General features: G+C 42.8%; 1 protein-coding gene and 2 pseudogenes across 4 annotated transcripts in view; 2 read left to right on the top strand and 1 right to left on the bottom strand.

Moving 5' to 3' along the window:
- The window catches only part of OPHN1 (oligophrenin 1), a 240,962-nt gene that overhangs the window by 12,935 nt on the left and 205,310 nt on the right, over positions 1–22,717 (top strand). The gene's annotated exons all lie outside the window — the stretch shown is intronic.
- Positions 3,909–4,027, top strand: LOC112477165 (annotated as a pseudogene).
- Positions 17,828–17,946, bottom strand: LOC112477175 (annotated as a pseudogene).

The raw sequence follows: 22,717 nt of genomic DNA, 5'->3' as shown, positions 1-22,717 counted from the left end.
AGCAGGATCTGGCACACGGGAGCATCGAACCGGCTACTGGGCAGGAGGTAGTTGCTCGGCAGTTCTTCTCCGCAGGGAGAGCTTTGTTTTTTCTTCAGATAGTGCTCTCACCGTCAAGGACTTAGTAGCCTTTCCTAAAGAGTGACCCCCCAGGAGCTTCCAGGCGTTCTGATGGCTGCTGGCCCATTGTGGCTTTGATGTTTCTTATGGGTTGCTCTGAGTTCCTGCGTCAGGCAGCAGTTAATAACATCATGTTTAATTACAAACGTGACGTTTAATGACAGTCATCCCATTGGCACAGCAGAGAAGGCAGAGCTCTATGGGCCCAGCAAAGACTTTTATTTTCTAATGGTGACAAGTAGAAGTAAGTGGAATAGGGTTTATTTTGAAGTGGTTGTAGCCTCTAACTTTGAGAATAAATAATTGAGGGAAACGTTCTGGCTTTGAACCTTTGCTCTTTGCTCCTTCTCAGGAGCCCCGGGCAGATGGGAGAGGAGATAAGGGATAGTAACTTGATTTCTCAAAGATGTCTGCTTACACGGACCAAATCCTGTGTTGTCGTCAATAACACCTGACTTCATAAGTAACATTTTATCAACACATAGCCACACACATTTTGTTTACATGATGTCTATGGCTGCTGTTGCGCTAAGCTGGCAGAGCTGGACAGACGGCCCTCAAGGACAAAACTGTGCAACATTAATTGGCTCTTGGGGCATAGGGCAAGACATGGAGTTTCTTGAGTGTTCCTTGGACCTTCTCGTTTTTGTCCAGCGTCAGCAGGGTTTGTGTGAGAGGTATGCAAAGAAGTGGTTTTGGAAATAGCCTTCTCCTCTTTTATAATGAGGGCTTAGAATCCGTACGGTGCCCCTAAGTGTTTTCCTGTTTGAATGGGCAAAGTCTTCACCATCAGCGACACATCCCTGGTGCCTAGCCCAGCGCCTGACACAGTCTTGGCTCTGGTCTCAGGAAGCCATCATCCAGGGGTTCTGGTTTCCCCAACGACCCATCCAGAAACTTATTATTTCTCTAGTTCACCCTTTTTGATTGTCTTTCTGCATATGGTCACAAATCCGGTTCCTCTTTTCTATTATAGAGGGTCACAGGGATATTTTACAAAGTCACTGAGTTGTTTGCACGCATTTATTGGTTTTAAATTTTGAGCTGGTATAGTAAGCCTTAAGGTATATGGTATATTGAGTCATCTATGTCTCTGCTGGAAGGGAAACCCATGATTTCTGATCTATTATTTGTCATAAGATAACAAGAGCCTTTTTTTTTTCCTTGACAGATTAAATTTCTTTGGGATGGGCACCACAAACGTTATAACAGGGCACGTTGCCCAGTCAGGCTTTCTCAGATAATATTTCACTGAGGTCTAAAGAAACGAAATATGAACGGGTGTACCTCTCAGCTTCCCTGATTCTTATTTATTCGTGAGTGATTGCTGCGATTTTGGTGTTTTGATAGGATTATTTTGGTCTGATTTACTAGGAGTTTTAAAAGTATTGCAGTTGCTAGATGCTATTTCATGTGATTTGTAGTATCTTTACCAAAATGGAGCAATCTGGCTTCTGAAATCTAGTTTTAGAGAATAACTAACTACAGGTTCCCGTATGTAAGCAGGGCAAAGAGAATCAGAATTATAGTGTTAGAAGGGGCCTGGGGGGAGGGCATGCAGTTAACGCCTGTGTTTTCCAGCCTCCAGAATCAGGCAAGATATGACTTTTGGACCCCAGGGCTTTAATTAAGTCTCCTAATATTTCTTGCAATTTCACCTGAAGGGCACTTAGGACTAAAGCAGTTAAAAAGTCTTGGTTGAAGTGATGTTACCGAGCTCAGGCCTCAGCATATTCTCTCTCTAGGAAATCAAGCTCATCAGTGAGGAATGACATGGCGTAGGACAGTGGCATGTTGCGGCAGTTAGCATTGGCGTTGCAGGCACACAGGCCCGGATTATAATTCCACATCTGACACTGACTAGTTGAGTGGCATTTTGCAAGCCACCAGCCTCTTAATGTCTCAGTTTCTCTAACTAAAAGTGGAGATGCCAATGCCAACCTTGGTCACTGAGTGTATTAATGAAATAGCGTATTTACAGGTTACGCGCTCTTAATAAATGTTAGTCTCTGCTGTCTAAGTATATATTTAAGGAACATATTTATGGCAGTATTTATGCCATGAATAAACTTAAAACGTAGTAATCGATAACTTGGTCGGAGTTAGGATGTGGATCATTCCTTGAGAATTCCAGAATCATTTTACAAAGAGGAAAGCAAAGGACCGTGAGTCATATATTGCTTTCCGTCACACAGCCTTGCAGGCACCCCCACGACGGTGAACAGGGACTGATCAGAAAGCCTTCTGGGATAGCACATAAAAGCAACTTCATGATGTGGCCCCTGGGAAACAGTGAGGTTCCACGAGAAATTAAAAATAATACTACCATCCAGCACTCCCACTTCTGGGTATATATCCAAACAAAATAAAATCATTTTCTCAAAAAGAAAAAAAAAAAAGCAGCTTAACTCCCACAGAAGGTGTCAGTGTGCCCGGCCTTGGTCTCCTTTTCTGTCATAATCATTTGAAAAATATTAACATTGTTATTCTTTTATTTTTTATTGATTCGTTGGCATCGTTACTTGTGGTGCCCTTGACTGTGATCTTGGCACACTCTCTAGGTTCGGTCCAGGTGCCTAACCTAGTACCTGATCCTCGGTATTCTCTGAATATTTTGTTTCAATGAGTAATGAGATCCTATTTACGGCAGATAAATTGAGACCCAGAACAGTTAGGCGGCTTATCCAAGGGTGAAGTCAGAGAGACCGTGGCCTCATCCGTAATGGAAGCTGGTCCCCCGCCTTGTTCTTACACAGATTCCTTCCTTTACAGTCCTTCGTTTCTCTCGCCTCGTGCATAGTGTGCGATATGTTGTAGAGAGACTTCTTTCCCCCATACCAGCTGGTGATTTGATTCTCCAAAAATGAGAACAGTGGGCTAAAACACAATCGGACTGCCATATGGCAGTTCACGGTACACTGTCTTATCTAAGGTTTCATAGTTGTTGAAATTGCAGCAAAAGGGGGGACCCTATTTTTGTCTGCATCGGAGCTGAGGTTGAACGCAGGGGCCTGGGTGGGGAGGTGGAGGAGAATGGGTGGCTGTAGCGTGGCTTTTATAGGCAGATGGCGTTGGCTTGGGAGACAGCACAGTAGCAGTTGATGTGCGGGTGTGGGCGTAGAGGGTATGTCTCTGTCCGCGGCCCCGAATCCTGGACTCTGCCTGCATTCCCGAGGGACTTGGCGTTAATTAACGTTGGTCATTCTGATAGACAAGGCCACAGGGCAGGGCTAATGCGCATTAATGGAGCTGTGTGTAAAATCCTGGCCCCGATATACAGATATCCTCTGTCTCTAGAAAGCTGGCCTCTTTCTGAACTTCTCACTGCGCCCCAGTTTTGCAGATGTGATTTAGAAAGCCCAGAAGAAATACATAAACAGGGTCTGTTGAGCACTGGGCCTGAACACGTTGCATACGAATCATCGCACATACATGGCGGGCTGTTTGGCGTGTTTGTCTTTCCTCTCCCACGGCTTCCTGTCTGGCCTTGAGTCCCCGCAGCAGCGCTTTGTGACGGTCTGGAGCCTCGGCCAGAGTGGGAGCGGGTCCCGGGAATTCTGGTTCCTGACCTGACACATGGACTGCCTTTAGATGCTTCTGGAACTTGATAAACGAAGAAAGGCTTCAAGGATTGATACTGGACAATAAAACGAACACTGCCACATGGAAAGCCAGGCTTGGTTGATTTCCAGCCCCCTCGGGTCTCACATGCACAGCCCAGAAGGGCCTCCTAGATTTCTTTCTCCTGTTTTAGACAAGGTCTTCTCAGTTTCTAAAATTGTCTTCTCGTCTACGGCCACGCCACCCCGAACGTGCTCGATCCCGTCTGATCTCGGAAGCTAAGCAGGGTCGGGCCTGGTTAGTACTTGGATGGGAGACCGCCTAGGAAGACCAGGTGCTGGAGGCGTAAAAATTAAAAAAAAAAATAAGGGATTTAAGCTGACAAGGTCCTTGCAATCTGTGAGGTCAACCGAGGGTTGCCTCGCCTAAAAAAAAGAAAAAATTGTCTTCTCTTCTTCAACTCGCCTTATGGGGTCAGAAAAGAGGTATGTTTAAAAGAGTGTGAGAAATAATTTTAAATTTATTTTTAATTGTGGTAGAATATACATAAGATACGATTTACCTTGGCTGCCATTTTTAAGTGTCCAGTTCACTGGCGTTGAATGCGTTGACGTGGTTTAAGATTTGTTCTCTTAGCAACTTTCAAATATGTGACACAGTATTATTAACTCTAGTCGCCACGCTGTAGATTACATTCCCATGACTTATTTATTTCATAACTGGAAGTTTGTACCTTTTAACCCCCTTCGTCCACCTTGCCCACACCCCACGTCCCTTCTCTGGCAGCCACGAATCTGTCATCTGTATCTGTGAACTTCTTTTGTTTTTGTTTATTTAGATTCCACATAAGTGAGATCATAAGTGAGATCATATGATATTTGCCTTTCTCTGTCTGACTTATTTCACTCAGCACAGTGTCCTCGATGTCCAACCATAGTATCACAAATGGCAAGATTTCATTCTTTTTTATTGCTGAATAGTATCCCATTGCGCGTGTGTGTGCGTGTATCACATCTTCATTCATTGATGGACACTTAGGTTGTTTCCATATCTTGGCTATTATAAATAATGATACCGTGAACGTGGGGGTGCAGATATCTTTTCAAATTTGTGTTTTCTTCTTTGGATAAATACCCAGAAGTGGAATTACTGGATCATATGATGGTTCTATTTTAAATTTTTGAGGAACCTTCGTACTGTTTTCCATACTGGCTGAACCGATTTACATTTCAATTTACAGCGTGTGAGGGTTCCCTCTTCTCCATATCCTCGCCAACGCTTATTGTTTCTTGTCTTTTCGATAACGGCCGTTCTAACAGGTGCGAAGTGATGTCTACTTGTGGTTTTGATTTGCATTTCCCTGATGATTAGTGATGTCGAGCATCTTTTCATGTATCTGTTGGCCATCTGTATATCCTCTTTGGAAAAAAGACTGTTCAAATCCTCTTCCCATTTATCCAATGGGTGGTTGTTGTTTTTTGTTTTTTGTTTTTGTTTTTGCTGTAGATTTATATGAGTTCTTTATATATTTTGGATATTAATCTCTTATCAGATACATGATTTGCAACTATTTTCTCCCATTTAGTAGGTTGCCTTTTCACTTTTGTTGATGATTTTCTTTGCTGTGTAGAAGCTCTTTAGTTTGATGGAGTCCCATTTGTTTATTGTTGCTTTTGTTGCCTTTGCTTTTGGAGTCAGATCCAAACAATTATCACCAAGACTGATGTCAAGGAGCTGACTAACACCTGTGTTTTCTTCTAGGAGTTTTTTTGGTTTCATATCTTACATCCAATTCTTTAATCCATCTTTAGTTAATTTTTCCATATGGTATAAGAAAGTGGTCCAGTTTCATTTTTTTGCACACATCTATCCAGTTCTCCCAACACCATTGATTGAAGAGAGTGTCCTTTCCCCATTGTACATTCTTGCCAATTATGTTGTAAATTAATTGACCATATATACGTGGATTTATTTCTGGGCTCTCTATTCTGTTCCATTGATCTATGTCTCTGTATTTATGCCGGTACCATGCTGTTACGATTACCAAAGCCTTGTAATGTAGTTCTTATTTCTCAAGATTGCTTTGGTTATTTGGCGTCTTTCATGGTTCCGTACAAAATTCTGTTCTATTGCTGTGAAAAATGCCAATTATATTTTGATAGGAATTGCACTGAATCTGTATGTTGCTTCAGATACTGTGGATATTTTAACAATAATTCATGAAAATTGAATATCTTCCCATCATTTGTGATGTCTTCGATTTCTTTCATCAGTGTCTTGTAGTTTTCAGTGTACAGGTCTTTTACCTCCTTGGTTAAATTTACTCCCAGGTATTTTTTTTTTTTTTCATTTCGATATGATTGCAAATGAGATTGTTTTCTTAAACTCTCTTTCTGATAGTTTATTTTTTTAGTGTATAGAAACATAACAGTTTTTTGTATATTGATTTTAGATTGAGAGTTTACTGAATTCATTTATTAGTTCTAATCGTTTTTGGTGGAGTCTTCAGAGGTTTTTATACATAAAATCATGTTATCTGCAGGTAGTAACAGTTTTGCTTCTTCCTTTCCCATTCGAATGCCTTTTATTATTTTTTTCTTGCCCAATTGTTCTAAGACTTCCGATACTATTTTGAATGAGAGTGATGAGAGTGGGCATCCTCCTCTTGTTTCTGATCTTAGAGGAAAAGGTTTTAGCTTTTCGCCGTTGAATATGATGTTAGCAGTGGGCTTGTCATAAATGGCTTTGATTATGTTGAGGTGTGTTCCTTCTAATACCCCACTTTGTTGAGAGTTTTTATTATAAATGGATGTTGAATTTTGTCAAGTGCTTCTGCATCAGTTGAGAGGATCATGTGATTTTTATCCTTCGTTTTGTTAACGTGCTGTATCACATCGTCTGATTTGCAGATGTCGAATCTTCCTTGCATCTCTAGAATAAATCCCACTTGGTCATGGTATATGATCCTTTAATATGTTGTTGAATTCAGTTTGCTAGTATTTTGTTGAGGATCTTTTGCATCTGTGTTCATCAGTGATATTGGCCTGTAATTTTCTGTTTTTGGTGACATCTTTTTGGTTTTTTTTTTTTTTTTTTTGTATCAGGGTAATGCTGGCCTCAGAAAATGAGTTTGGAAGTATTCTCTCCTCTTCAATTTTTTAGGAGAGTTTGAGAAGAATTGGCATTAATTCTTCTTTGAATGTTTTGTAGAATTCGCCCGTGAAGATGTCTGGTCCTAGACTTTTCTTGGGAGTTTTTTGATTGATTCAGTCTCCTTACTAGTAATCAGTCTTCAGATTTTCTATTTCCTCATGATTCTGTCTTGGGAGATTGTATATTTCTCGGAATTTATCCATTTCTTGTTGGTCGTTCTATTTGGTGGGGTGTAATTGTTCTTCGTTGTCTCTTATGATCCTTTGTATTTCTGTACTATCAGCTGTAATGTCTTCTTTCATTTATTTTAGCCCTGTCTATTTTTCACTTGGTAAGTCTAGCTAAAGGTTTGTCAATTTTGTTTATCTTTTCAAAAAAAGCTCTTGATTTCATTGATCTTTTCTATTGTCTTTTTAGTTTTTATTTTATTTATTTCTGCTCTGATCTTTGTTATTTCCTTCTTTCTACTAACTTTGGGCTTTGTTTGATCTTTTTCTAGCTCCTTCAGTTGTAAAGATAGATTGTTTATTTGAGACTTTTCTTGTTTCTCAAGGTAGACCTGTGTCACTATGAACTTCCCCTTAGAACAGCTATCATGTTCCAGATGGAAGTACTAAGGCTTAAGATATGATCAATGCAATCTATTCATATATGTGGCAGAGCATAGGATTTAAATCTTGTCTTTTGACTAAAGCTTTTGGTATTTTCACATCTTCCACATGGGTATGCTTACTATGCTTTGCGTTTTACAATTCTCGAAAGGAGGTAGGGCAGTCATGCATCGTTACCCCCATTTTACCATCTGGGGACACTGAACCGAAAGATGCCAGGCGACTTGCCCAGGAGCCACATGATGCTAGAACTCAGGTCTATTGATTTCTAAACCATTAATTATTTTTTAAAAAATCGTTTATTTTTCAAGTACTTTCAAACCTACGGGGAAGTTTCAAAAATAGTACAAGAACGCTGTCTAGCCTTCCCTCAGATTCAATGATGGTTAACTTTTTTGTACATTAGCCTTTTTCTGTCCCTGAATTTTTTACCTATTATTATTTTTCCTGAACCCTTTGAGACTACGTTGCATACATCGGGACACTTTCCCTTGGATCTTTCGGTGTGTATTTCCCAATGACAAGGTTCTTTATTACATACCCATAGTTCACCTGTCAAATCAGGATATTTAACGCTGATATGATACTATTAATATAGAAAGTCCATATCCCGATTTCTCTAAGTGTCCTAATAATGTCCTTTATAGCTCTTTGTTTTCTGGTCTAGGAACCAGTCTGGAATTATGAATCATATTTAATTATCATTGGATCAGTACTCTTTATGTAATAGCCTATTGCTGCTTCCCTTAGCCCGCTATGTCCTAAAAGTTTACGAAGCATCTCGTGGATGAAAGATGAACATAAATGAATTACAAGACAAAAATGGGAATGTGGACACTGCCTTTCCTTTGCACTCACTCACCTCAGGTTGCTTGCACGCTCTGTGAAACCACCTACCACCGAGACCTGAAGGAGCTTATTCTGCAGCAGCTTCTCCTTCCCACAGTGTGGGGATTCATTCGGGCTCATCCCAGGTGTGCACAGGTCTGAGCTCAGCTATAATACAGGTGTGCGGCTGTGCCAGGATAGAGAAGAAAGAAAATAATCTCAGAAACTGTAACGAGCGGAAACGGATAAGCAAACGTTGTCCATTTATATAGCACTTTGTTATTTCAAAGTAACTAATATGCATCACTTTTATGATCATGTTTGCATCTCATGCCAATTCTTTGAAACAGATATGGTTGTTGTCATTCCCTGTCATACCTTGCTTTCCAGATAAAGAAGAGAAATGACTTAAATATACAAAGTTATCCAGTTGTAAAGCTGAGACTTCAATCTGGGTCTTCTGACTCCGCATCCAGTGTCTCCAAAGCGGTCCGCAACCGTTTTGGCACCAGAGGCTGGTGCTCCTCTGAGACTCTAATGCCTGATGATCTGAGGTGGAGCCGAGGCGGTGATGCTGGCGCTGGGGAGCGGCTGCAGATACAGATGAAGCTTCGCTCGCTTGCGCACCGCTCGCCTCCTGCTATGCAGCCCAGTCCCTCACAGGCCACGGACCATTACTGATCTGCAGCCTGGGGGTTGGGGACCCCTGCAGTATCTCATTTCCACCTTTATTCCCCTACGTGTGTCATCCCTCCAGAGCACCTCAGATGTGATTGTAACACTTCTCTTTTATATTTAACTAATTAATTAAATTTATTAAGGTAACACTGGTTACCAGCATGATGTAATTTTCAGGTGAATTTCAGGTGTAATTCGACACCTGCGTACTCTCTCGTGTGCTGCTCATCCAGTGTCTAGTTTCCTTCTGTCACCACATATCTGACCGTCTTTCCCCACCCCCTTTCCCCTCTGGTAACCACCATCCCATTGTCTGTATCTATGAGTTTGTTTTTGTTTTGTTGGTTTGTTTGTTACTTTTTGTGGTAGATTTCACATATGAGTGAAATCATATCATTTTTGGCTTTTCCCATCTGACTTATTTTACTTGGCATAATCCTCTCAAGATCCATCCATGTCATTGCAAATAGTAATATTTCACCTTTTTTATGGCTGGGTAGTATTCCATCATTTATATGTACACCTATAAACATTTATCCAGTCATCTGTCGTGGACAGTTGGGTTGTTTCCATGTCTCGGCTGTTGTAAATGATGTACTTCTCTTTCAGAATTTCCGTGGGACCTAAGCGGTACAGCTGTCCCCCTTGCTCCAGAAATGCCCCGCCCAACAAGCAGTATGCCTGGTACAGTTTGTGACTTCGTAGGGTCAGAGTGGTGCCTCAGCTGAGACTCATTACTACTCCTGTGCCTTGTTCTCATGAGCGGCATATACCAACTGCCACAGCTCTGCGAGTCTCCACAGCACCGGGTCAGTGATAGGGACTTGTCCCTTTTACACTTGAAAGGCACAATTGGTCTTCGATTTAGTTGTTGAGCACTGAGCTCACCCCCTTAGATTTCTGCAGATTTGAAGCAGATATCATTTCAACATCAACACCTCCAAAAAGAACACACAGTTACAGACACACAAGGAAATTGCTGATCTGTAGGGAAGGGTGACAGTTAAAAAAAGGCATATAATTTTTGTATTTCAGTTCCTGTCAGGATTTGAGGATTTTCGATTTGGGTTTTAATTTATTTGGTGCCCTTTCGCCTTTTAAGGATCATCTCTCTATTCTCTTCTGCTGAATACACTGAAAGGCACTTGACACTGGTTCTGTATCTGGGCTCTGAAGCTAGCAGTGTGAAAGCGTCTAAGACAAGCTCCCGAAGCCATAGATTCCTGAATAAACGGTGTCCTGCTGGCATCGCAGACTTGAGCTATTCTGCAGCTGTGCCCCTTTCCTAAGCAGCATATGGTGACAGTGGCAGCTGAGGCTGTATCTTAATTCTCTGTCTTTGGCTTTGTTTCCTTCAGCATCTTCCCACCTCGCCCGCTGGTGATTTAGTGCTGGCTTGTTCAACTTCCTGTCTTCTAGGCAGGCTACCAAAATGTTGAACCTTTACTTCAGATACTTCTGTATAATTAAAATTCTCTATTAGGAATTTTGTGGAAACACTCTCTCCCCCTCCATTTTTTTTTTCTATTTTAATATGTGAGTATGTGCTAATGTGTGTTTTTCTCAGGGAGCAAGTCCATGGTGGTCAATGAATTTTCCAACTTTAAAATCTACTGGCCATATGTGGAACCCGTCTTGGCCCTTTTTGTTATGAAAATTTGTAGAACGATTTGCAAACCTGGTCTTACAAGCACTCCTGTGAATAACTTCTCAGGGCTTGTTCCTTTGGGTTCTCGTTCTTGGTGGAGTGCTAACTTGTACTGGGCAACGGGATTTCTTTACACCTGGGGTTTAATGATTTGATTTATACTGACATTCAGTCATCATTTACTTTGTCGTTCTGAGTCAAAACCGAGCTAAGCATTTTCCCCACGGCCGGCTGACTTCCTTATTTTGGTTAATGGTGTCCTCAGCCTGCCAGCTGGCCAGACCTGAGGCCTCAAAGACAGCTTTTCTTTTTCTTTTCCTTTCTTTCTCTAGAGAGTTTTCTATGCAAATCTTTCCCGTATGTCATGTTAGAGAACGTTGTATGCCCTCCCTCCCTTCCTTCCTTCCTTCCTTCCTTCCTTCCTTCCTTCCTTCCTTCCTTCCTTCCTTCCTTCCTCTTTCCTCTCTCTCTCTCTCTCTCTCTCTGTCTCTCTGTCTCTCTCTCCCTCTCCCCCATGAGCCTCACATTTAATAAGTGGCCAAGTTTGGTCGGCTAACCTTCAGCTGTGTCTTTGACATTTATCTCCACCTTTCTCTTACCCTTCTCTCTGCTGCATTTCAAATCCTTGTTACTTTTTGCCCAAGCAAAAACTGCTCCCCAACTGTTTCTCTCTTTTCCCTTTAGTTCATCCTATACTCATTCCAGGTGAACTGTTCCAACAAAGCACCCATCATGCCCCTTCCTTTTCAGAAATATTAAGTGGCTGCTCATACTGTGAACTTTTTAAAAAAGAATGTTCATGCTGACCTTCAACGTCTTCCAGATTATGCGCCCAGCTTTCGGTTCCAGCCTAGTCTCCGGCTGCCTCCATTTGTATCCTGTTTTCAAGCTAAATCGGGCTCCTCACAGTTCTCCAAATCCACGCTCAGCTCTGTCCCCCTCAGTCCTTTTTGCTCAGGCGTCCTTTTTCCTGGGATGTGCTTGCCTCCATTCATCTCTGTTTGTTGCAATCCTTCCATCTTGCGAGGCCCATCTCAAATCTCACTTCTTGTATTCTTCCCAGGGCCTCCCCATCGAATGTGGTTTCTTCCTCATGAACTTTCATGGGACTATCTGTGTCTCATGATGCTTCAACGGTCCTTGATATCATAGGTATCTATAGACTCGTCTTCAGTGCTACATTGGATGCTGTCCTTGGAAGACAAGAATTGTTTTTTAAATGATTTGTATATTACTGAACAGTGTGACTCGTAGAGCCTTACATGTACCTACGTAGCTTTCTGAAAGTATTTGTGAAACTGAGTAGATTGTTTTAGTTTCTTTATAGTTCTAGACGCAAACACCACCTTCTCAGAATTACTACTCTCAGCACCAGTGCTCACGTATATGTTGTTTATAGCATACTTGTCATTAAGTTATCCATATTTGTGAATATCTTCCTTCCGTTCTTGGGAGAGGAATTGGTTCTGATTCATCTTTCTGTATCCAATGCCATTTAGCACGGCGCCTGGCTCATGGTAAATATGGAGCGATTATCGAATTGAGTAACTCTCTCAATATAATTATCCTTCAGTTTCTATTTTTTCTTACCCTTCTTTTCAATGAAGGTACTCTTGTGACCAATCAGCCACACCCATGAGGTAATTAGTATACAGAACATCTTCTCTCCAAAATATTCGAGACCCACACTGAGAACTTTTCTTTGTCACTTTTCTTTGTCATAAATGGTGACATTCCTCTGTCTACTGGGAAGCAGGAACTGTATAAGCACATCTGGAGTGGAGGTTGTCTGCAGTAGTGGAAGTTGATGGCATTAAATAATCGTGTTTGTGAATCTAGCAGTAGCGATAAGTGATAGCACATTATTAGTGAGGATGGCCGCCATTATGCTGCAGTATCTGACATCCTCTAAAATACCAGTGGCTTATAACAAGAAAAGCTTATTTCTTTTCATGACGTGCCTCCATGGAGGTTTGGCCGGGTGCTCTGCTTGTCATAGATGCTGTCTGAGGCTGATGGAGCGCCATTCTCTTGATCACTGGGGCAGGGGGAAAAGAATCTGAGAGTTTGTTCTCTTGGCCCTTAAAGCTTCTACTAGAAATGACACACTCACTTCTGCTCATATTACAGTGGCAAAGTAAGTCACATGGCCATAGCTGCCTCTAGAGAAGGTGGCGAGGTGCAGCACTACCAGCTGCCTTAAAGGAGGAATCGGCAGTATTTGGTCAACAGCGCTAGTGCCTACCACGCGTGGTAAAGACTTTAGGAAAAGAATCTCATAAAATCCTCATCCAGATGCTTAAGAAGGGCGAGGGTAGGGATAAGGAAATGCTCGACTCAGTCCAAATTTAAGTTGCTAAAAGACACTTTCCGAGCACCTTTCATGCACTGGGCACGGGGATAGTGTGGCAGACAAGACTGTCTTGGAGTCCGTCTTCAGGGACCTGACTTAAGTGCCAGAGGCAGGTGAAAGCACGTAAGCGGACAAACGAAATAACGATAAGTTGTGCTAAAAATTGTGGGGACGAAGCAGCAGCTGACGGAATAACAGAGGGGTCTTCCTTTTGGCGACGTGCTCAGGGACATGTTCATAGAAGAGGTGACATTTAATTTGAGAACTGAGTGAAAAGAAGACACGAACCACACAGAGATGTGAGCGGACTGGGAAGGTATTGCGTAGTCGTCCCAGCACGCAGGGCCTGGAGGCCAGGTGGGGAGATGCGCTTTCAACCACCGGAGAGTATAAAGCAGGAAGAGTCACCCGATGTGATCCTGAGCTTACTCTACCTGCACTCTGGAGAGTGAATCAAGGATGGGCAAGAACGGACAACGGGACACCGGTTAGGTCGTAGATGCAGGAGTACATGCGAGATGATGATGGCATAGGTTAGGGTGGAGACGGAGAAAAGGGTATTAGAGAGATATTGATGAGTTTACATCAATGGGATTTCGCGATGGGTTGGATATATGGAAGGTGAGAAGGAGGGCGGTATCACGGATGACGGCCTGGTTTCTAGGTGGATGGTGGGCTGTTCTCTGAGGTGGCGAGTCCTGGAGAGGAGCAGTTTTGCAGGGAAGATTGGGTGTTACCTTTTATATTATGTCAATGGCCTTTCCGACTCACAGTCGGAAGGACCATACTGTCCCTCAGTTAGGGCCTTAGGTCTCTGACACTGTAAATGTGATCCTCATTCACGGCCGGGGAACCAAGGCAAGTGACTTCTTTATAAGGCGGACAGCCCTCTGTTCCTGTGTTTTTTTGTTTGTTTGTTTGTTTGTTTTGTTTTTTTCACCATTAAATGCATCATCACTGCAGAGGTGGTACACACAGAAGGGGCTGGAGAACATTTTTGTGGGTTTAAAAATCTCGAGCGAAATCTTTGGAAACTGTTCCATAGGATTATTGTAGCTGCAGCTGGAATCCATTATCGGAGCTGGAGATGAAAGTCCAAACATCTAAAGATCACTTGAACACTGTGGCACTGGGGACTAGGGTCATCTTTGGGTGGATTGATCTCACGTTGGACACAGCGTAGGTTGAAGAAGAGGCACAGACATGTCGTCATGAGCGACTGTAAAAGCATCTCCTAAAAAGACTAGCAAATAAAAGCTAATGAATGGAGGCGGAGAGAGAAGGCAGGAGGCAACGTAAGATCAGAGTCGGTTCTAGTTTCTGCGCAGCACGTGTCCCCAACTGATGCTTTTCCTGCAGATGCCCTGATTTTGAAACAGCTGGCCCCTCAGTCTTTCTTCGAAGGCACCCCCCACCCCAAGCAAGATCGTGAAGTTACCCGTTTGTTAATGTGAGGGCGTGGAAGGACTCTGATCCGAGAGGAGGAAATGCCCAGGGAACAAGAAAGGGTTAACCAACTAACCCAACAGAGAGGAAAAGCCAAAAGACACAGACTTTTCAGGCTGTATTGAGGCCACAGTGTGGAAATGGATTCACCGACCTGGGAGATGCAGGCTCGCAATAAACTGTAATTGGCTTCCCTAGGGAGCCCGGGGCTTGGGGGGACGGAAGGATCGGAGAACGGTGCGACGGGGGGCCAGTGGGATGGGGGAGCCTATCTGGTGCACTTGGCTGCGCATCTTTCAGCAAACACCTGTGGACCCTAGTTTACAGCCACTCAAGTTAGAAGCAGAAAACCAAAGACGGAAGAGGTTGTCAACCTCGCTATGATTTTTCTCTAAATAGAACTCACATTGCAGGCTGAGAGGAGCTGAAAGAAATCAGGGTGAACTGTGCTGGAGGCTGTTCCAACACGGCTGTCGCTAAGCAGGCCTGGTCCTGCTCCCGAGGGAAGAGCCGCTCGCCGTGAGAGGCAGTCTCACCCAGCCTCTCAGAGAAGATCGGCCGTGGCCCCAGTTATTTGCAGTTGCCCTGAGCCCCTCAGTTCATGGCTCTGGCAGTTCCTCGCCTCTGTCCTCAAGCCCCAGACAAGGGGAGAAGGCGTGCAGATGCACCCCGTTTCCACGGCCTTGATGCTGGCTGGCCGGGCGGGGAGGTCCTGCCTCGCTCTGTCTCAGGGAGCGATAGCCTAGGGCCCCGTTGGTTTAAATCCTTGAGATGCCTTTAGAGGAAGACCCTACGCTCCATACGCATCCTGAAAGCATCCTGAAATCACCTTCACATGAAGTGGCGGCAATTAGAATATATAATGGAAGGAAAGACGCTATTTCAATTGCAATAGAAAAGAGAAAAAACCTAAGCATAAACTTAATATGTAAGTTCTTCGTAGAGGAAGAAAAACATCACTAAGGAAAGCAAAAGAAGACAGACTAACGGAAAGGCATGCCGTGTTCTTAAGTGGATGGAAATATACAAATGTCAATTCATCGAAGTACATAGGTAAATTAAGCTCAGTTCAAATGGAAATACATTTTTTTTGTTAAGCTGGTTATAAAAGACCTTTGTGAGAACAAGTGAGCTTGAAAACCAGAGGAATTACAAAAAGGAGAGTAGTTAGGGGAGTTTAGTTTCATTAGAGCTTTAAAATAACACGTTACTAAGCTATAGTAGTTAAAACGGCGTGATACTGTACATGATTTTAAGGACAAATCGGTGAAACAGACCAGAAAGTTTAGAAATAGACTTAGATCATATAGAAGTTTCACACCTGATAAAACGGCATTTCAAATTCGTGGGAAATAGATGAATCATTTAATGAAGTTTGTTGGGTCACCTTGGGTCAGCCATTTAGGGAAAAAACAAGCTGCATCCATAGCTCATACTCAACACCCAAGTAAATTATAGGTAGATCAACGATTTAAATGTAAAAATAGGGCCATAAAACTTCTAGGGAAAAAAATGGGAGTGTTTAGAAACTAATTTTAGAGTACGGAAGGATTTTAAAATATAACTCGAAATTAGGAAGCGGTAAGAGGAAAAGATGATATGTTTGAGATCATGAAACTCAGACTTCTGTATGGAAAAGGAGCGTCATGAATAAAGTCAAAAGTCAAATGAGTAACACTCATACATCGCTGCTGTGGAAATCGCACAGCCTCTGTGGAGGGAGTTTAGCGGTTTAAATCAAAATTACAAATGTATACTTATTGGGGGTGGATCGCTTTGTCAATCATATGAATGCCTAACCACTGTGCTGTACACCTGAAACTAATATAAAATAATATTGAATGCCGACACCGATTGAAAAAATTAATTAATTAAAAAAATAAAAATAAAGCTGACTCACATCTAGAAAAAAAAATTTTTAAAGTATGTATTTCAACCCAGGAATTCTGCTGCTTTTATTTTATTCTATAGATGTATACCCAATATATCTATGCATGCGCTAAAAGGTATATGTATAAAGATGAATTACGTTGCCACTGTAACAAATTACCACAAATTTAGTGGCTTAAAACAACACGTAATGACAGTTCTGGAGAGCTGAAGTCCGCAGTCAGTCTCACCGGGCTAAAGTCAAGGCTGGTTCCTTTCAGAGGCTCTGAGGGGAGAGAATGTTCCCTTGCCTTTTCCAGCTTCTAGTGGCCGCCTGTATTGATTGGCTTGTGGGCCGATCCTCCATCTTTAAAACACATCACTCCAGTGTCTGCTTCTCCCTCATGAATCCACCTGCCTCCCTCTTAAAAGGGCCCTTGTGATTAAATTGAGTCCATCCAGGTAACCGGTGGTAATCACCCCATCTTAAGATCCTGCATCACATCTGCAGAATTCTTTTGGTTCTGTCAGGTAAAATATGAACAGATTCTGGGGATTAGGGCGTGAACATTTTTTGAGGTCATTATTCAGCCAACTGTAGACCCGTTCTTGCATACTCCATCTGTGGCAGGAACAGAAACTGCTAATGATAATTGCCTCTGGAGAGAGCAACCTGAGGAACTTGGGGACCAAGGGACAACTGTGACACAAAGATGCGTTACTGTAAGCCCCTTTGTCTTTGTTGTGTTCGTGTGTCTGTATTCTCTAAATTTTTAAATGACATACGCTTATCATAGTTTAGAAATTGCAAAAAAGGAGAAAAGCATACAAATATTAATCTTAATCCATCCAGACTTGACCACTGTTTATTTTTGGTCTATTTCCTTCTATTGTTTTTTTTTTCTATTCAGAATTATATCTGTGGTAGACAGAATAATAGCTTTCCAAAGAGGTCCAGACCTTAACCCCTAGAACCTATAAATGTGATGCCACACGTGGCAAAAGGGACTTTGTAGTTGTGAGCAAGGATCATGACACGGAGAGATGACCCTGGATTATCTGCTTGGGCTCAGTGTAGTTACACGGATCCTTGTAAGATGGAGCAGGAGAGTCGGAGAGAAAGTGATGTGCAAACGGAAGCCAGAGGTTGAGCGATGCGTCCAGGAGCCAAGGAGTGTACACAGCCTTCTTGGCTGGAACGGAGAAGGCCTGAGTTCTTGGACTGCGAGAGAAGTTCAGTTAAAAGTATTGAATCTATGGTAATTTCTCAGTTTCATTATTTATTTGTCGTATTATCTACACTGTAAGTAATATAAGGGCAGGGACCATTTATGTCTTTTTTTTTCTTTTTAGCTGTATTGAGATATTGACATACGTACATTTAACGTGTATGCGGTGATTTCATACATGTATATATTGCAAAATGATGATCACGGTAAGGTTAGTTAGCACCTCCGTCTCCTTACATAATTTTTTTTTTTTTAGGCGAGGCAACCCTTGGTTGACCTCAGAGATTGCAAGGACCTTGTCAGCTTACAGTTCCTTATTTTTTATTTTTTATGCCTTCAGCACCTGGTCTTCCTAGGTGGTCTCCCATCTAAGTACTAACCAGGCCCGACCCTGCTTAGCTTCCGAGATCAGACAGGACTGGGCTTGTTCAGGGTGGCATGGCCGTAGACTGCTTTTTTTTTTTTGAGTGTGTGGTCATTACGTTCGAGATCTACTGTCTTAACAACTTTCAAGTGTGTAATACAGTGCTGTTCACTGTAGTCACAAGGCTGCACGTTACAGCCCCAGAACTTATTCATCTCATAGCCGGAATTTTGTAGCCTTGGACCAGCATCTCATTTTCCCCCAACCCCTGGGGACCACCAATCAACTCCCTTTCTGAGTTCAGCTTTTTCAGATTCCCCATTTAAGTGGTAACAGGCACTCTTTGTCTTTCTCTGCCTGACATTTCATTAGCATAATGCCCTCAAGGTCCACTCTCGATGTTATAAATGACAGGATCTCCTTTTTTATAGCTGAATAATATTCCGTTGTGAGTGCGCATGTATTACGTTTTCTTTATCCGTTTTCTTTATCTGTGCAACACTTAACTGTTTCCACATCCTGGTTGTTGTGAATGCATTGAACATGGAGGTGCAGAATCTCTTTGAGATTTGTTTTTATTTCTTTTGGATAAATACTCAGAAGTGCAATTGCTGGGTCATAAGGTAGTTCCATTTTTAATTTTTTGAGGAACCTCCAGACTATTTTCCATAGCGGCTGCACCCATTTGCAATCCCACCAACAGTGTATGAGGGTTCCCTTTTCTCTGCACCCTCACCAACACTTCTTGTTTGTTGATTTATTGATGATAGCCTTTCCAACAGGTGTGAGGTGATAGCTCATCGTGGTTTTAATTTGCATTTCTCCGATGATTAGTGACCTCGAGCATCTTTTCATATGTCTGTTGGCCATCTGTATGTTCTCTGGAGAAATGTATATACAGGCCTTCTACTTATGTCTTGAGCATCATTACATTTCCAATGTATTTTCCACGGCGGGCCCTTAATAACTATTCATTTAATAAATCGGTGACTACACCATAATTTATCTTGCCATTTTAAAATTTTAGATATTAAGATTTTCCCCATGTTTTGCCTTTTTTGGGGGAAGGGGTGCAAAAATCTTTATTGTTTCAATTTGGTCAGAGACATGGGAGAAGGCTCCAGGGTGGGTAGAAAGCTGCCTAGTGGTTGCAGGGAGAGGCTCAGGCACAAGACCAACCCCAGAGGGATGCAGAGGGGTTCCTCAAAAGCTTCTGGGCTCCAAAGGCTTGGAGGGTGAGCCTTTCAAAGAGATACTCGCCCAGCCCCGCCTGGGGGCCGGCCAGGCTGCAGAGGGTAGTCAGACGGTCGCCCATCTTCTTCATGAGTTTCACCTCCTCATCTAGGAAGCGGCTCTCCCGGAAGTCACAGAGATGACTTCCTGGCAGAACCCAGGGCCTGCTTCCGGTTCTTCTCCGAGACCATGGCGGCTTCCACGGTATCCTGAGTTTCACCGCATTCATCTTGGCCAGGCTTCTGCAGGTCCTGGGAGAGGGCGCGGCCGCGGCCGCCAGCTGGTCTTGCATCTTCGAGAGACACGTTGGGCATCCTTGCGCTTCTCCTCGGCCTCCTCGCGGCGGAAGTGGCCCAGGCCTCCCAGAGCCACAGCGCGGCAGTGGAAATAGAAGCGCAGAGAGAGGTAGGTGCGGGAGGCCCGCGGATGCAGGTTGACCAGGCGGTCAACGGCGGCCCCCACCTCGGTGGAGGAATTCTCACGGATCTGACAGCTCGTCGTTGTTTGGTAATAAGGCGTAAAGCTCACAACGCGGCGTTGGCTGCTCTTGCTGGCCAAAGATGGCTGACGAGGTTCCGAAGGTTGCGACTGGAAAAGAGGGTGGAGGGTGGTCGGAGCCTGGAAGAAGGGGCGTCCCTGGGGCGATTCTGCGCAAACACTCTTAAGGCAGGAGACGGATCCGGGGGACTGCTGAGGGCGCTGTCTAATAATGTTTTGCTTTTTTAAAGTGGCTCTTGCCATATATAACAATACATCTTTTAAGTGCTTTCTGTGTATTATCGCAATGTGATCCTTTCCAAAGCCTCATGAGCGGTAGATGCTATTATGTCCAAGTCACACAGTAAGGGGCAAAAACCCAAATCTGACACTCTTAACCACCGCATTCTACAGCCTGCTAAAAGATGGGCCCATACCGATAATTTTCATAATTTGCTTTTCATCCAAATCACACCTCATGAACATCTCCCCATATCATCATAAATGATTTTTCTGCATCGATCGAGATGGTCATATTTATTTCTTCATTCTATTGATGTGATACATTCCATCGATTTTTTTTTTTTTTTTTTTTTTTTTTATGTTGAGACTCCCTTGCGTTCCAGGAAGAGAAGCTATTTGGTCATGGTGTATAATCATTTTAATATGCTGTTGAATTTGGTTTGCTAGCATCGTGTTGAGGGAGATGGAAAGGAAGATGGAGGAGGGGGAGGGGAGGGGAAGAGTGAGCGAGCGCATTGAAGGTTTTGTTTAGACATAAAATTTGAGATGCCTATTTGAAATGAATAAAACAAGGATATAGCTTTTTTCAGTCTAAAATTTTTACCAGCTGCACAGCATCAGCAAAACTTCATTCCCCTTCGCTTATTCTCTGATTTATGAGACAGAGGTGAGAGTAGGAAGCATTCTGACAGTTAAAAATCAGTTTCCTAAAGCGTTAGAAGGTGCTAGAGTTTACTTCGTCTTTTTGTTATATTCCACCCTTGGCAAATGTTGGATAGAGACAAGATATTGTTTGCCTCTCCCCTTATTCAGTTTACAAAATAAACTGACCCACCCATCTGGCCTGCAAGAGGGGCCGACTAGGTCTGCGAAGGTTAATAACAGTTGTGGGTAGATCGGGGGCTTGCAGAGGTCAATTGGTGGGCGGCAGGGAAAAGAACTGATTTGTCAGAGCCAATAAGGGTATTAGTTCCCCCAGTAGATGAGGATTTGCTGGTAGCAGAATGTTCTTAGAAGTAAGACACGGCTCAGCAATGAGGATGGTTGTTCAGTGTTGGGTTTGGCCTTATTTTGAAACATTAGACCCTGGAGTTTGGATACCAGCCCAGTGAGGCCACTGGCAGACTCTGCTCGCGCAGATTCAGGAGTTTCAAATTTCTGGAACTCCAGGGTATATTCTAAGAGACCACTGCCAAGGTGGGGCTGGCCACAGAGGCCTGGCTTTTCTGCCGCAGAAAAGTATGCTTTTTGAAATACATCCTTAAAAGGAAAGGGCTTATTCACAATAATCTCTTGGCCAGTTTCAGGAAGGGGTTAAATTTGGCTTTGCTAAGCAATGGATTTCGATTGAGTTATTATAATTTGTGTCCAGAAAAATCGGAAAAGCTCCTTTTTTCTCAAAGCCATCTTCTCGAAAGATTCTGTTTAACTGCTGGCCTTTCTGTCGGGGTGCTGCAGGCTTTGATGTTTCTCTCTGGCTGCTGGTATTGTATCGGTGAGATTGTCAGCTTTCAACAGTCTGTGGTTAAGATCCTGGAATTAGAGTTTTTATTCCAAATAATTTACTTTCAGATTGATAAGTAGCACAGTTCATTCTTTCTGATCCACCAGGCAGAATGTACCGTGCAGATTTGTGGGAAGATTTTCAGAGCAGGCATCAAAAATAGTAAATTATATTAATAAGCCAGCCTCTTCAACTCCACCCTCTTGACTCAGGGGATGCAGCTGATAAACAAGCACTCATGTTTTTTCATTGGCCAGAAACACATGGATCTAGCCGAGTGAACATTTCGCTGTTCTGTGAACGCTTTTCAAACCTTTTCTTACTTGCCTCTGATGCAGACTCGCTTGGATTTCAAATGTGAACAACAGAGCCTAATGGAATTTACTGTTTGTGGTTTTTCTAAACAAATGGTTGTTAAGGAACATCTGGTAGCACTTAATAAGGTTTCTTCTGTGTGTGTGTGTGTGTGTGTGTGTGTGTGTGTGTGTGTGTGTGTGTCTTCAGTTGTAAGGTTCATTGCCAGATTCAGATCTTATTATTGCATTGGGTTCGAGAAGAGATTTTGTTAATTACATATTGTAGAACATGAAATGCAGAATATTTTTTTTCTTTTCTCCTCATTTACCAAGCAAAAGACAAGTGCTTTTTGTCCACTTTCAGACTTAATAGGACACTCACATGGTGAGTGTCCTATTAAGTATTCTTTTTACATAGGCCTGTGGCAAAGGATTTTAGGGGGTTGATGAGATCTTAATTATTTTGTTTGGTTATTTCTGGGAGGGGGTGAGCAATATACTCTTGGCGTTTTGGACAGGATAGTTCATTGTGTCTGTCTGTTCCTCCCTGCCCTGTAAGAAATGCCAGTAAGTGTTCCTCGCGTCTTCGTGCCAACCCAAGTCGCCTCCACACCTTTCCGGTGCCCCCTAAGAGTAACCCTGCATTGAGACTGAGAACAACTGGTTTAGTTTAAACCTCTCAGATTGATTTTTTTGGGGTGCAGTCTGAGGATCAGAGATGCCTGTTCAAGGTCACACAGCTATTGACTGAAACCCAGGTCTCCTGAGTCTCCACCCAGTGTCCTTTCTTGCTATATATTTTGAAGGGCTCATCGAAATACTTTTATGATGATGTCTTTTGTGCTTTTAGGGCTTTTTGACTGGGTATCCATATGGTCATAAGGCGGTAGAATCTGGAATCTAATGAAAGAACACTATCCTCCAGTTTTTATTCATCCAAGAAAGTTCGTGCTTGTCTGCTGCGTGACAGTTTGGAAAAGTGGAACTTCTCATAGTTCTTGATCTTTGGAATAATATAGATGGGGAGGGATAGCACTATGAAGGAAATCACTTGAGGATTTAGAGAAGAAGCTCGTCGAAGTTGAAATGCGATGAAAGGCTTGC

The sequence above is a fragment of the Pteropus alecto genome, unplaced genomic scaffold (assembly GCF_000325575.1).
Source record: "Pteropus alecto unplaced genomic scaffold, ASM32557v1 scaffold312, whole genome shotgun sequence".
In the NCBI taxonomy this organism is placed as follows: Eukaryota; Metazoa; Chordata; class Mammalia; order Chiroptera; family Pteropodidae; genus Pteropus; species Pteropus alecto.
Note: the sequence above shows the minus strand (reverse complement) of the source record. Positions and strands in the feature narration are given on the sequence as shown.